Source organism: Phyllobates terribilis, unplaced genomic scaffold (assembly GCF_046119375.1).
Source record: "Phyllobates terribilis strain yellow unplaced genomic scaffold, ASM4611937v1 Scaffold_2__4_contigs__length_985480577, whole genome shotgun sequence".
Classification (NCBI taxonomy): Eukaryota; Metazoa; Chordata; class Amphibia; order Anura; family Dendrobatidae; genus Phyllobates; species Phyllobates terribilis.
The window spans coordinates 610,266,161-610,280,951 of NW_027362762.1; positions in this window are offsets into that span (position 1 = coordinate 610,266,161).

The following is a 14,791-nucleotide window of genomic DNA, read 5'->3' on the forward strand; positions in this document are numbered from 1 at the left end:
ATTTGGTATAAGGACAATTCTAGACAATGTGTATTGTTTCTTGTAAAAGACATCATCAAGTTCCTGATGTGGTAATTACATGAAATGAAATGACAGATGCCTAAAAGCTTTTATGTCTGAGAAAAGCAGTTATTAAATAGCAAATGTATTTCTAATGCATTGTTGTATTTGTATATAATTACAGGGAGGAAAACTTTTTATAAAACAATATGGGGTGTTTTTTTTAGAGGGAATCTGTTACTTGATTCATGCAGCCAGAAACACAGGTAGCGTGAATCAGACCTTGGCTGCATGTGTGACACCCGGAACGCAGATAACTTAGTACACCGGGCCGGGTCAGATCCTTCTTGCTGTCAGGGGAGGAGTCCTGAGGAGATAATTTGCATATTCCCACTGCATTTTGGGGTAAGTGAAGAGTCTCCGCGAGCTCAAAGAACACTGGATTTTGGCTGTTGGAGCTGAAAAGAGGACATCGGTAAACCAGGGGAGGAGTCCTGAGGAGATAATTTGCATATTCCCACTGCATTTTGGGGTAAGTGAAGAGTCTCCGCGAGCTCAAAGAACACTGGATTTTGGCTGTTGGAGCTGAAGAGAGGACATCGGTAAACCGCGCGCCTACCGGCGCGCGCATTTTTAAGCTTTTTTTTAAGCTTTTTTCACTGTTTTCAGAACATTAACAGTAAGAACATGGAAGAGTCCAGGAGCCATTTGGTGAGCTGCATATCCTGCTACATGTTCACAGACTTGCCAGTGGAAAAGCCAAACTTCACATGCCAGAAATGCAAGCTTGTGTCCCTGTTGGAGGAAAAGTTGCGAAATCTAGAAGAGAGGTTAACTACCTTGAAAATCATTAAGGAAGGTGAAGAGTTCTTAGACAGAGCAGAATTATCTCTTCATGATTCAGAAAGAGAAGAAATTCGAACTGCACCTGAGGAAACAGAGGAATGGAAGCATGTGACCCACAGAAGCAGGAGGATCGAGAGGCAGTCAGCACCCATACTGCTCAGGAACCAGTACCAGGCTCTCACACAGGAGAACCATGAAGAAATACAGCAAGATAAGACTTTGCCAGCAATGAATAACCTTGTAAGCCCTCAGAATCCTCCTGGATGGAGAAAGAAGAATGTTGTGAAGAAAAAACGGAGAGTGGTGGTCATGGGGGATTCCCTGTTAAGAGGAACAGAGGCCGCTATCTGCAGACCAGACATAACCTCAAGAGAAATGTGCTGTCTTCCAGGAGCAAAAATTAAAGATGTGTCTGACAGGATATCAAGACTCTTCAGACCTACAGATCACTACCCATTGCTGCTAATACATGTGGGGACAAATGACACCGCAAGAAAGGACCTGGAAACCATCTGCAGTGACTTTGAAGACTTAGGCAAGAAAGTGAAAGAATTGGGAGCGCAGGTGGTCTTCTCATCCATCCTCCCAGTGGATGGCCATGGAACAATGAGGTGGAATAAGATTCTACAGGTGAACAACTGGCTACGTCGATGGTGCCGTCAACAAGGATTTGGATTTCTGGATCACGGAATGAATTACCTATACGATGGACTACTTGCTAGAGATGGGGTGCACCTTACGAAGACTGGAAAACATGTATTTGGAAGTCGCCTTGCTACACTCATCAGAAGAGCTTTAAACTAGAACAATGTGGGAAGGGAAGCAAAAGGCCAATAAAAGCCATACAGCTGACAAATACTATTGAGAGCTCTGCTACTGGAAGTGGAAAAGAAGAACAAAGACAAAAAAATCTAAATAATAAAAATATGGGAGGAAGAGAAACCAATCACAAACTAAAATGTTTTTATACAAATGCACAAAGCATGGGCAACAAACAAGGAGAATTGGAACTACTAATGCAGGAAAAGGAATATGATGTCATTGGAATCACTGAAACTTGGTGGGACGATACACATGATTGGAATAAAAGGCTAAAAGGATACAACTTATTTGCAAGAAACAGACTTGATAAACGAGGAGGAGGTGTTGCATTGTATGTTAGAAAAGCGTATATCTGCACAGAGATTGAAGCTTCAGAGACTGGGAGTTCTGTGGAAACTGTTTGGGTAAGAATACAAGGAGAGAACAACGGAAAGGACACCATTGTAGGCATTTACTACAGGCCACCTGGGCAAGCTGAAGATATGGATGAACTCTTTATGTATCAAATGACCAAGTTCTCCAAAAAATATGACGTAGTGGTCATGGGAGATTTCAACTATCCAGACATTTGTTGGGAATCTCTCTCAAGTAAAACTAACAGGTCAAGCAAATTCTTATCCTCTCTTGCTGACAACTTTATCTTCCAAAAGGTAGGGGAGAAAACAAGGGGATCTGCTACTTTGGATCTAATCCTTATAAACAGGGAGGAAATGGTTGAGGAGGTAAAGGTGGCTGGGACCCTAGGAGGCAGCGATCATGCTATTATAGAATTTTGGATAACTAGAGGAGGAAGACATGTGAAGACTCAAACTTCAAGGTTAGATTTTAGAAAGGCAGATTTTAAGAGACTCAGAAAGAGAATAGGAGGGATCCAATGGCTGGATGTCCTTAAGGACAAAAATGTCCAGGAAGGATGGGAAATTTTTAAAAATGAGATTCTCAAAGCACAATCGTTAACAATCCCAAAAAGTAGGAAGAATGGGAAGCATTTAAGGAAACCAGGATGGATGAACACAGAACTTAAACACATGCTAAAAAGAAAGAAAGAAATGTTTATTAAATGGAAAGAGGGAGGCATATCTAAAGAAGATTATAATGCAGTCTGCAGATCCTGCAGGGCACGTATCAGGTTAGCTAAAGCTGACAATGAATTAAGGCTTGCAAGAGATGTCAAAAGCAATAAAAAAGGATTTTGGGGGTATGTCAAAAGTAAAAGAAAAGTCAAAGATGCTATAGGATTTTTACAGGATGAAAATGGAGAAATGGTAAGAGAGGATGTTGAGAAGGCCGAACTTTTTAATTCCTATTTTGCATCTGTTTTCTCTCAGAAAGAAAATGTAACATCAACTGATCTTCACTGTCCTTTTAAAGGAATAGAGGAATCCAAGTTATCAGTAAACAGAAAGATTGTGAGGGAATATTTAGCTAACATAAATGAGTTCAAGTCTCCAGGTCCAGATGAATTACACCCCAGAGTACTGAAGGAGATTGTAGAAGAAATTTTAGAACCACTCTCCATAATCTTTGAAAATTCTTGGAGAACAGGAGAAGTCCCAGAAGACTGGAGAAGAGCAAATGTTGTTCCTATCTTCAAAAAGGGGAAGAAGGTGGACCCAGGGAACTATAGGCCGGTGAGTCTGACTTCTATACCAGGAAAGATCTTTGAACAAATTATTAAACAACATGTATGTAAGTACATGGATAAGAATGAAGTGATTAACCAGAGTCAGCATGGCTTTGTAACTAACAAGTCATGTCAGACTAACTTAATTTCCTTCTATGACAGAATCACTGACTGGGTGGATCAGGGAAATGCTGTAGATATAGTATATCTTGACTTCAGCAAAGCATTTGACAAAGTATCTCACATCATCCTTATTGAAAAAATGACCAAGTATGCAATGGACCAGGCAACTGTAAGGTGGATTCATAACTGGCTTAGTGATCGGACTCAAAGGGTGGTTGTAAATGGCTTCACATCAAGCTGGATGAATGTCTCAAGTGGAGTACCACAGGGCTCCGTCCTGGGACCTGTATTGTTCAACATCTTTATCAATGATTTAGATGAAGGAATTGAGGGTAAACTGATTAAATTTGCTGATGACACAAAGCTAGGAGGGATAGCTAATACTAGAGAAGAGAGAGAGAGGATTCAAAAAGACCTAAATAAACTGGAGCAGTGGGCAGCAACCAACAGAATGGTTTTTAACAGGGAAAAATGCAAAGTACTACATCTGGGCAATAAAAATGAAAAAAGCATATACAGAATGGGAGGAATAGAGCTAAGCAACAGTACATGTGAAAAAGACTTAGGTATACTAATAGATCATAGACTGAACATGAGTCAACAGTGTGATGCAGCAGCAAAAAAGGCAAATACAATTCTGGGATGTATTAACAGAAGCATACAGTCTAGATCACGTGAAGTCATTATCGGTCTTTACTCCTCTTTGGTCAGACCTCATCTGGAATACTGTGTACAGTTTTGGGCACCACATTTTAAAAAAGACATAGACAAACTGGAGCAAGTTCAGAGAAGAGCGACCAGAATGGTGACTGGTCTGCAAACCATGTCCTATGAGGAACGGTTGCAGGATTTGGGAATGTTTAGCTTGCAAAAAAGAAGACTGAGAGGAGACTTAATAGCTGTCTACAAATATGTCAAGGGCTGTCACATTGTAGAAGGATCATCTTTATTCTCATTTGCACAAGGAAAGACTAGAAGCAATGGGATGAAACTAAATGGGAGGAAACACAGATTAGATATTAGAAAAAACTTTTTGACAGTTAGGGTGATTAATGAGTGGAACAGGCTGCCACGAGAGGTGGTGAGTTCCCCTTCAATGGACGTCTTCAAACAGAGGCTGGACAGACATCTGTCTGAGATGATCTAGTGAATCCTGCTTTGAGCAGGGGGTTGGACCAGATGACCCAGGAGGTCCCTTCCAACTCTACCATTCTATGATTCTATGATTCATATGGGGGGTGGTGGCCGTGACCGGTGCCTGGCGTCCCAGTGCAGTGAAAATAGGCACACAGCTGTGGGTGTGCAGGAGTTAACGCTGGTTGTACTGTTCCCTTTCTAGTTGTGGTGTTTGGTGGCGTTCCACGTGGTGTTAGAATGGAGGGAGACAGGAAAGAGTCAGCAAGCAGGCATGATTTTCATAAACCAGATGTTAACTTTACTGTAGCAGCAGCAGATCTTAACAGCCAATGATGGTACAGTTTGTCTTTAAGGCAACTTCCAGGGACCAGGCTATAGCAGTAGATAATTAAAACCAAGTACACATGAGGAGTGCATAGCAGCAAGTCCATCCAGGTGTCTCAGCTGGTACCCTGTACTGACACTATAGAGTTTCTTCCACCCCACCACAGCTGTGACCCATACCTGGCCTCTATGTCTTAGTTCCTGCTAACCATTATTATGTGTGGGTAGCCAACATCCCCATTTGGTCTGTGGAAGACTTATTTCGGTCTTCTGAGTACTCCTCCTATGTCCACAACATACTGTATTTAGACTGGTGTACTCTGGAGGGCCAGTGTATTCCTCCTTTCCTTTATTTAAAGTGTTTACATGCTGTCCCACAACTTCTCAGATTAGTCTGTTCCATGTCGGCCTATTGGAACCGGGAGAATAAATCTCCTACAGTACACGTTGCTGGCTGCCATTCTGCCCTTCTTTGACTGGACTCCCTGCTCAATTGCCAGTGACTAGAGCTTTTATAACTTTCGCTCCTCCCACCTAACTTTTCCCTAACTACCAGCTAGATGATATAATTAACCCCTTGGTGTGTGTTGCTTCATCCTACAAAACCAAACAGTGCAACAGTTCACAGAATTGAAGACACATACAGTGGCTTACGAAAGTATTCGTGGTTTTTTACCTATTTTGTTACATTACAATCTGTGTTTAAATATTTTTGTAATCCGATTTGTGTGTGATGCATCAGCACTAATAGTCTAAGTTGGTGAAGTGAGAAAAATATAGCCAGAAATTTAATTTATGGGATCAAATAACTAAAAATTCGCATGTGTATATGTATTCACCCCTTATGTGATGAAGCTCCTAAAAAGTGATGGTGCAACCTACATAAGTCACATGCTTAGTGAAAGGAAGTCCACCTGTGTGCAATATAAGTGTCACATAGTCTGTTGGTTTCTACATACCTTTTTTGAAAGGCCACAGAGGTTGCAATACCATTAAGCAGGAGGCAGCACTAACCAAACAAAACCATGAAGACCAAGGAGATCTCCAAACAAGCCAAGGACAAAGTTGTTGAGAAGTACAAGTCAGGGTTGGGATATAAAAAAATATCACAATCTCTGATGATCTCCCAGAGCACCATCAAATCCATTATCATCAAATAGAAAGAACATGGTACCACTACAAACCTACCAAGAGAGGGATTAATCAGAGAGGCAGCATGGGGCCCAAAAGTAACCCTGAAGGAGCTGCAGAGTTCCCAAGCTGAGACTGGAATATCTGTCCATACGACCACAATAAGCTGTACACTCCATAGAAGTGGCCTTTATGGAAGAGAGGGCAGAAAAAAGCCTTTACTTACACACAAAAATTATCAGGCTCATTTTGAGTTTGACAAAAGACACATGGAAAACTCCCCAAGTGTTTGGAGGCAGGTGCTATAGTCAGAGGAGACCAAAATTTAACTTTTTAGGCCACCAAGGTAAATGCTATGTCTGGCGCCAAAGCAACACAGCTCATCTCACCCCAAGAACACTATCAGTGAAACATGGTGGTGGCAGCATCATGTTTTGGGGATGTTTTTCTGCAGCCGGGACAGGGAAAATGTTCCAAAATACAGGGATATTCTTCAGCAAAACCTGTTTCAGTCTGTCAGTGACTTGAGACTGGGACGGAGGTTCACCTTTCAACAAGACGATGACCCAAAGCATTCTGCTAGACAAAAACACTCAAGTGGTTTAAAGGAAAACGTGTAAATGTTTCGAAATGGCCTTTTCAAAGCCCAGTCCTTGAAGGAGTTGTCCAGTCAAAAGTGATAAGTCTGCCGTAGTGTTGAGCTAGCATGCTCGACACTGCTCGGTACTCGCCTGAGCATCTCACTACTCGGGATGTTCGGCGAGTACCGAGCATTTCCGGGTTACTCGGGCGGGAACTCGGGTTTGGCGCTCTTTACAGAGCATGCAGGGATTGCCAGCCAGTCACTGTAATGCCGCAGCCATGTTGTTTGTGGGCATTACAGTGATTGGCTGGTCAGTGCTGCTGAGCTAGGGAGAGATTTATACTGCGAAATAGTTAGTGTAGGGTCTCTAAAGCCTGCAAAATCAAACAAACAGTCCTTCTCAGGACTAATATCCATCCCAGATATCAGGCAGACAGGCAGGCTGCTTAGGAGACGCAGTGGTTATACCAAAAAACACTGCATTACAGTCCTGTGTGCTCTTGCTGGTCAAATTGCTAGACTTATCCTCAGGTCTCAGGGGCCAGGAAAAAACTTTTTTTTCATCTAAATCCTGTTTAATTTTTTCCCTCAGTCAGACTGTACAAATACGCGTCTTGTTAACCTTTTGGTATTCCTCCCCCCCCCAAAAAAAAAAAAAATTGAGTGTGTCTGTGAGTGTTCAGACACAAATATATCTGTTTAAAAGATTCTGGTGTAGGCCAGAGAAATAGAACTGTGGTTTTCCTCTTCCACGGTTCTAATCTCCTTTTTATTACCCTTTTGCCATTGATAGTGCGAGTGTAAGCTATTTTACTTCATTTACAATGGGCAAGGTGCGTGGCAAGGGACGTGGAACTGGACGTTCTGGTGATGATGCGTGCAGAGGACGGGGCTGTGGCCAAGGTGAAAATGTGCCACAACCAACAGCCACATCTTCTCGCTCCCAGTTCTTGACCTAATTACTAGGGAAGCACACAACAACAAGACCACTATTGCGAACTGATCAGTGTGAACAGGTTATTAATTAGATAGCAGATAATACTTCCAGTCACCTGGGCACCACCACCTCCGGTCTGTCTTCCACACTGTCAAGTGTTAGTAGCCGTGAGTCTCGACCGCATACTCCTCCTCACCCTGATGCTCCTTTCTCCCACCATGCCGAGTGTCGTCAGACAGCAACTGATCCCACGGTTGGACACTCTGAAGAGCTGTTCACTGGTCCATGTCCATATTTGGGCCCCTCTCCTGCTCCACTTGAAGTGGTGGAAGAGGAGATCCCATGTAGCGATGGCCAAATATTTGAACAGCCACGGCCACAGGAAGGCGACGCTGGCAATTTGTCACAAGAGGTGGACGATGACGAGACACAATTTCCACGAAGTGAGGAGGAGGACCGTGGTGCGGAAGTGGAAGTGGAGGAGGTGGTGGATGATCTAGTAACTGATCCAACGTGGCAGGAGGACATGCAGAGCGAGGCCAGCAGCACACGGGGGAGGGAGGCAGAGTACCCCAACCGGCAGGAAGAAGCAGTGTGGTGGCCGCAGACAGAAAGTGGGCAACAATTCCCCATAACACCAACACAAGGGACGTTGCCAGTACAACCGGTAGGTCTTCCAGAGTCTGGAATTTTTTTAAAGACTCTGCTGATAACCCCAAAAAGGCCATTTGTACCACCTGCCAGGCCAGCATCAGCATGGGTGACAAAACTACCAGCGTGACCACCACCAGCATGATCAGGCACATGTCAGCAAAGCACCCGACTTTGTGGGGCAAACCCCAGGGTCCACGACCAGTGTCAGCGGGTGTCACCATTGCTTCTTCCGCTGTTGTGCGTGTAAGAGAACCCCCTGTTTTGCGTGCAAGGCAATCCCCTGTCCATACTGCATGCAAAGATGCCCCCTCCTCTCAGTCTTCACTTGTTATGGCAGTTTCTGAAGAAACAGCATCAACATCCACGTCCACGTCCCACCGCAGCGTTCAATTGTCCATATCCCGGAGCTTTGAACGAAAGCGCAAATTCGCAGCCAACGTCCCACAGGCCACAGTCCTAAATTCGCACATTTCACGACTGCTTGCGTTGGAAATGCTGCCTTTTAGGCTGGTGGAGACGGAATCCTTCCACAACCTCATGGCTGTGGCCGTCCCTCGGTACTGAGTCCCCAGCCGACACTATTTTGCCCGGTGTGCCATCCCCGCACTACACAAGCACGTGTCCCAAAACATCTGCCGTGCCCTCAACAACGCAGTTACTGGGAGAGTCCACCTGACAACGGACACGTGGACAAGTGCTTGTGGCCAGGGACGGTACATCTCCCTGACGGCACACTGGGTAAACACAGTGAAAGCTGGGACCCAGTCGGACCTTGGGACGGAACACATCCTCCCCACACCGAGGATTGCGGGCCCTATGTCAGTCAGAGTTGCCCCCACAGTGTACAGCTCCTGCACATAATCTTCCTCCTCATGTTCAGCCTCCATCTCAGATATCACCATATCAGTTACAAGTGGAAGCACTGCCGTACTGCCTCAGCCAAGCGGCAACAGGCTGTGCTGAAACTCATAAGCTTAGGTGATAAACCCCACACTGCTTGTGAGTTGTGGACAGCTGTGAAAGAGCAGGCAGATCTGTGGCTGAGACCGCTGAACCTACATCCAGGCATGGTCGTGTGTGACAATGGCCGTAACCTGGTGGCGGCTCTGAGGAAAGATCACACACATACCATGCCTGGCTCATGTGCTTAACCTCGTGGTTCAGCGGTTTCTTAAATTGTACCCCGAATTACCAGATCTGCTCGTCAAAGTATGCCGCCTGTCAGCTCATTTTCACAAGTCGGCTACAGCATCCGCCACCCTTGCTGTGTTGCAGCAGCGTTTGCAGCTTCTGGCACACCGACTGGTGTGTGATGTCCTCACACGTTGGAACTCTACCCTCCACATGTTGCAAAGGATTTGTGAGCAGAAGAGAGCAGTTGTGGAGAACCGGCTGCAACAAGGCCGTCGATATTCAGGTCAGACTCCACACATAAGACCTCAGGAGTGGACCTGGATGTCTGACATATGTACCATCCTGACAAACTTTGAGGAGTCCACCAAGATGGTGAGTGGCGATGACGCCATCATTATCGTCAGCATCCCATTTGTCTGTCTTTTGCAACGTTCTCTGCAGAGAACTAAAGAGGAGGCATTGCAGCAAGAGTATGATGAGATGGATCAAGAAGCCGTAGCGGGCGATTGCACACAGCCCAGCCTCATCTCATCCCAACGTGCATTGGGGGACAATGAGGGAGAGGAGGAGGAGGAAGAACAGGAGCTGGTATTATGCGCTGTAGACGGTAGTCACTGTACAACTCTCATACCGTCGGTTCAGCGTGGGTGGCCTGAGGACAGGGGGGAGGAGGAGGAGGAGGAGAGCATGGTCAGTCATCATCTTGATGAGGACATGGAAGTCTTGCCTGTTACCAGTCTGGCACGCATGGCTGACTTTATGTTACGCTGCCTTAACTGTGACCCTCACGTTGTCAAAATGTTGGGTGACAGTCATTATTGGTTGGTGACACTTTTAGACCCCCGCTACAAGTAGAACTTTCACTCTCTTATTCCTGCGGTGGAGAGGTCTACAAAAATGGGGCAGTACCAGAAGGCCCTTGCTGCAGAACTGTTAAAAAAATTCCCATCTGAACAGCATCCTCCGTGATTCCTCTGTGCCTTTTAATTTTTGGGTATCCAAGCTGGACACTTGGAATGAACTCGCTCTGTACGCCTTGGAGGTCCTGGCCTGCCCTGCCGCTAGCTTGTTATTGGAGCGTGTTTTTAGTGCCGCTGGGGGAATTATAACTGATAAGCGCACTCGCCTGTCAACTGACAATCCTGACAAGCTGACCCTTATCAAAATGAACAAGGGCTGGATTGGGCCAGACTTCTCATCACCACCAAATGACAGCAGAGTAACATAAAGTCAAATCCACTGTGTTATTTCGGGAGGTGTATTCCCATGCACCGCTTCACACCCACACATGGGTATACGCTTCTTCATTTCGGCTGTTTTTTGCTCTTCTCCTTATCCTCAGCCTCCACCACCACTATACCACCAGGATGACTGTCGTCCGTGTTGCCAGCATTGCAAGTTCCTCCGTCCTCATTTTTGGCAGCTTTTGCTTGGAAGGCATAGGCAAACACTATGGGAGACCCACTCCCCAATAACGGGAATAATGTTTTTAATACGCTGTACTGCATAGCTCTTGTAAGGGGCATTAAAATTGTCTTGTTAAGCTACTGTGACCTCCATATCTCTCCCAACGGTCATTGATATTGTCTTTTTATTCCACTGTAACCTCCACCACTCTTCCAAGGGGCATTGATAGTCTTTTTATTCCACTGCGACCTCCACCACTTTTCCAAGGGGCATTAAAACCGTCTTGTTAAGCTACTGTGACCTCCACGTCTCTTCCACGGGGCATTGATATTGTCTTTTTATTCCACTGTAACCTCTACCACTCTTCCAAGGGGCATTAAAACCATCTTGTTAAGCTACTGTGACCTCCACGTCTCTTCCAAGGGGCATTAAAACCGACTTGTTAAACCACTCTGAACTCCACAGCTCTTCCAAGTGGCATTGAAATATTGTTTTTAATTACCTATAACCTCCATGACTCTTCCAACGGGCATTGCATTTTCTCCTAATTTTAGTCAGCTTTTGCTTTTCAATGCATAGGCGAACACTAAGGGAGACCCACTCCCGAATAATGGGTAGAAGGTTTTTAGTATGCTGTAATCCACGTCTGTTTCAAGGGGCATTGCAGTTCCTCATAATTTTTGGAAAGCCTTCCATTCACTGCTTAGGCCAACAGTGTACAGGAGACCCAGTTGCTATAAATGGAAAAAACGATTTAGTTAAGGCCCTCTGACCTCCATGTCACTTCCAAGGGGCATTGGAGTGCCTCAAAATTTTTGGTAGGCATTGCACTCACTGTATGCCCTATAACTGTGTAGCCGAACCACTCCTTTTGGTACATAAACATATCCTACAAGACATGTGTGGTTGACTGGCCTGATATTGATGTGAATGGTCCCTGTTCCTCCTTCTCTTTCTCCTTTGCCACCACCTCATCCATCATTCATCACCTGAAGCTTTGTTTTAACGGGAGTCATAGAACTAGGATAGTAGCAGGAAAACATCCAGCAATCCTCAGAGGAGGTAGGATATGCGCCAAAACGCTGACCACCTCAGGCCTAGCCGCTACTACATACATGCGCTTGCATTCCAAGGAATAGAAAGCTAAGGAGATGGATGGCCTCATGATCATCAATAATTTACTCGTTGTGTAGGAGGTCGACCACTGCTGCTGTCTACCTTCTGAACTTTGTGTTGAAGCCTGATTGACCCAGTACCCGCAGTCCTCTATATCTGGAGGACGTGTTGCATCCCAGTGTCCAACTGTTTCCCGGCTTCCACAATATTAACCCAGTGTGAAGGCGTCAGCGAGATGGACCATCCCTGGCCACATTCACTTGTCCACGTGTTTGTGGTTAGGCTGTCCTTCCCACTAAATGCACTGGGGAGGGCACAGGTAATGATTTGGTATGTGATCTTGTGTATAAGGCGCACTGGGACAAATAGGGGCGGCTGGGGACCGTTTATGGACACCCGGCCGCCCCCAGGCAGCTGGGGACCGTGTGTGGGCACCCGGCCGCAGGGCGGCTGGGGATTGAGTATGGACACCCGGCCACTCCCTGGCGGCTGGGGACCAAGCGTGGACACCCGGCTGCCGGGCGGCTAGGGAATGAGTATGGATACCAGGCCGCTGACGCAGCCATGACGTGGTGGCCAGATTCCGACTCCACATGCCTAAAAGGCCCAATTTCAAGTGCAAGCAAGCAGTATGGTATTGCAGCCTGGGGGTGGGTGGGTGTTAGGCTGCATACTTGCGCTTGCATTGCAAGGAATGGGGGAGGTACAATTGAACACTGCCCTGGGACAAGAACTTGAACGGGGATAGTTGCAAGTCTGCAACGACAGGTGCAGGGCGGGAGGCATCTTCGCATGTGTCATGAACAGGGGGTTGGCGTGCACACACTACAGCGGAATAGGCTGTCCTTCCCACTAAATGCACTGCGGAGGGCACAGGTAATGTTTTGGTATGCGCGCTTGTGTATAAGGCGCACCGGGACAAGTAGGGGTGGCTGAGGACTGAGAATGGATACCATGCCGCTGACGCAGCCATGACACGGTGGCGGGCGTCTGCCTCCACAAGCCTAAAAGGCCTCATTTCAAGTGCAAGCAAGCTAGCAGTATGGTATTGCCGCCTGGGGGTGGGTGGGTGGCAGGCTGCACACTTACGCTTGCATTCCAAGAAAACAAAGCAGATGCTAACTTCTATCATCATCATCATGCTCCTCACCTTGGCACTCTCAACTCCCCTGATGGAGAAGCCAGGGCCCACTGGAGGAGTCTCTGGTTGTCTGGTGGGCTCGTCCAATGCTGCCCTAAAGCAGGCCAGGCTAAGAAAAGTGTGGGGAAGGTTCCCGGGACAAATAGTGGCAGCTGGGGACTGAGTATGGAGACCTCGTCGCTGACGCAGCCATAAGGTAGTGGCCAGCTTCGGCCTCCTCCAAACTAAAAGGCCCTATTTCAAGTGCAAGCTAGCAGTATAGTATTGCAGCCTGTGGGTGGGTGGGTGGTTGGCTGCATATTTGTGCTTGCATTGCAAGGAATGGGGGAGGTACAATTGAACACTGCCCAGGGACAAGGACTTGCACGGGGATAGTTGCAAGTCTGCATCTTCTGATGCAGCAAGGATCACTTCTGATGGGCACACTTTTAGGCAGTGACCAGGGTGTCAGAGATTCTTCCAGGGGTCTTCCCCATCCTATTCCCATGTATTTTCAGCACTGTATGCATGTGTCACACAGCACATGGCCAGATAAGGTTGTGAAATGTTAAAATGACATTTCCTGGTGAATGCATTTGTCACGGTTGAAAGCAATACAAAAGTGCAAAAACGCATAAAAAATGCCACTTGTGAACATAGCCGAAGGTGTGGAGGAGTATTTTTGGTTTTGGTTATTTATTTTACCTTATACACAAGTATTTACCTTGGAAAGGAAGTTCCTTAACATATTTCACAGGAAAACCATTTCAGTTTCGTTTTTTAACGTTTTATTGTGAGCAAGTAAAAATTGGCTTAAAACCTCTGACCACGTTGTTGACAGCAGTGACCTGGGGGTCAGAAATGCTTCCTGGGGCGATCCCCATGCTGTCCCCATGTCATTTGGGCACTGTCACTATCGTTTTGGGCACTTTTTAGGCTTTCTACAGACTGCAGAGGGTGCCGCCGCAAAAATGCTCGGGTCTCCCATAGACTAACATTGGGCTCCCGAGTATCACGATGAGCTCGGCCCCAGCTTCGAGCACCCGAGCATGTTAGTGCTCGCTCAACACTAGTGGTGATGTTTTTGGCCAGATCCCTTTACATTTTTCAAACAAAACAAAGTGCAATATTGTTTGAAATTCCCATCCATGGCCTTGTAACTTTCTGGTAGCATTTATTTTATTTCTGCTTCTTGTATTGCACCATATGTATAGTGAATTTGATGCCTTTGAATTTTTACCCTTATGGCTAAATTGTCACATAAATAATCCAATGTGTTAACTGTACAGGTGCATCTTACTAAATTAGAACATCATCAAAAAGTTAATTTATTTCAGTTCTTCAATACAAAAAGTGAAACTCATTATTTAGAGTTATTACAAAGAGAGTGATCTATCGCTAGTGTTTATTTCTGTTAATGTTGATGATTATGGCTTACAGCCAATGAAAACACAAAAGCCATTATCTCAGGAAGTTAAAACAATTAATGAAAAACACCTGTAAAGGCTTCATAAGCATTTAAAAAGGTCCCTTAGTCTGTTTCAGTAGGCTCCACAATCATGGGGAAGACTGCTGACTTTACAGATGTCCAGAAGGCAGTCATTGACACACTCCACAAGGTCCCAGAGTTCCAATTTTCATTTGGAGTGGAGAGGCACACAATCCAAGCTGCTTGAGGTCTAGTGTGAAGTTTCCACAATAAGTGATGGTTTGGGGAGCCATGTCATCTGCTGGTGTAGGTCCACTGTGTTTTATCAAGATTAAAGTCAGTGCAGCCGTCTACCAGGAAATTTTAGAACACTTCATGCTTCCCTCTGCTGACAAGCTTTTTAG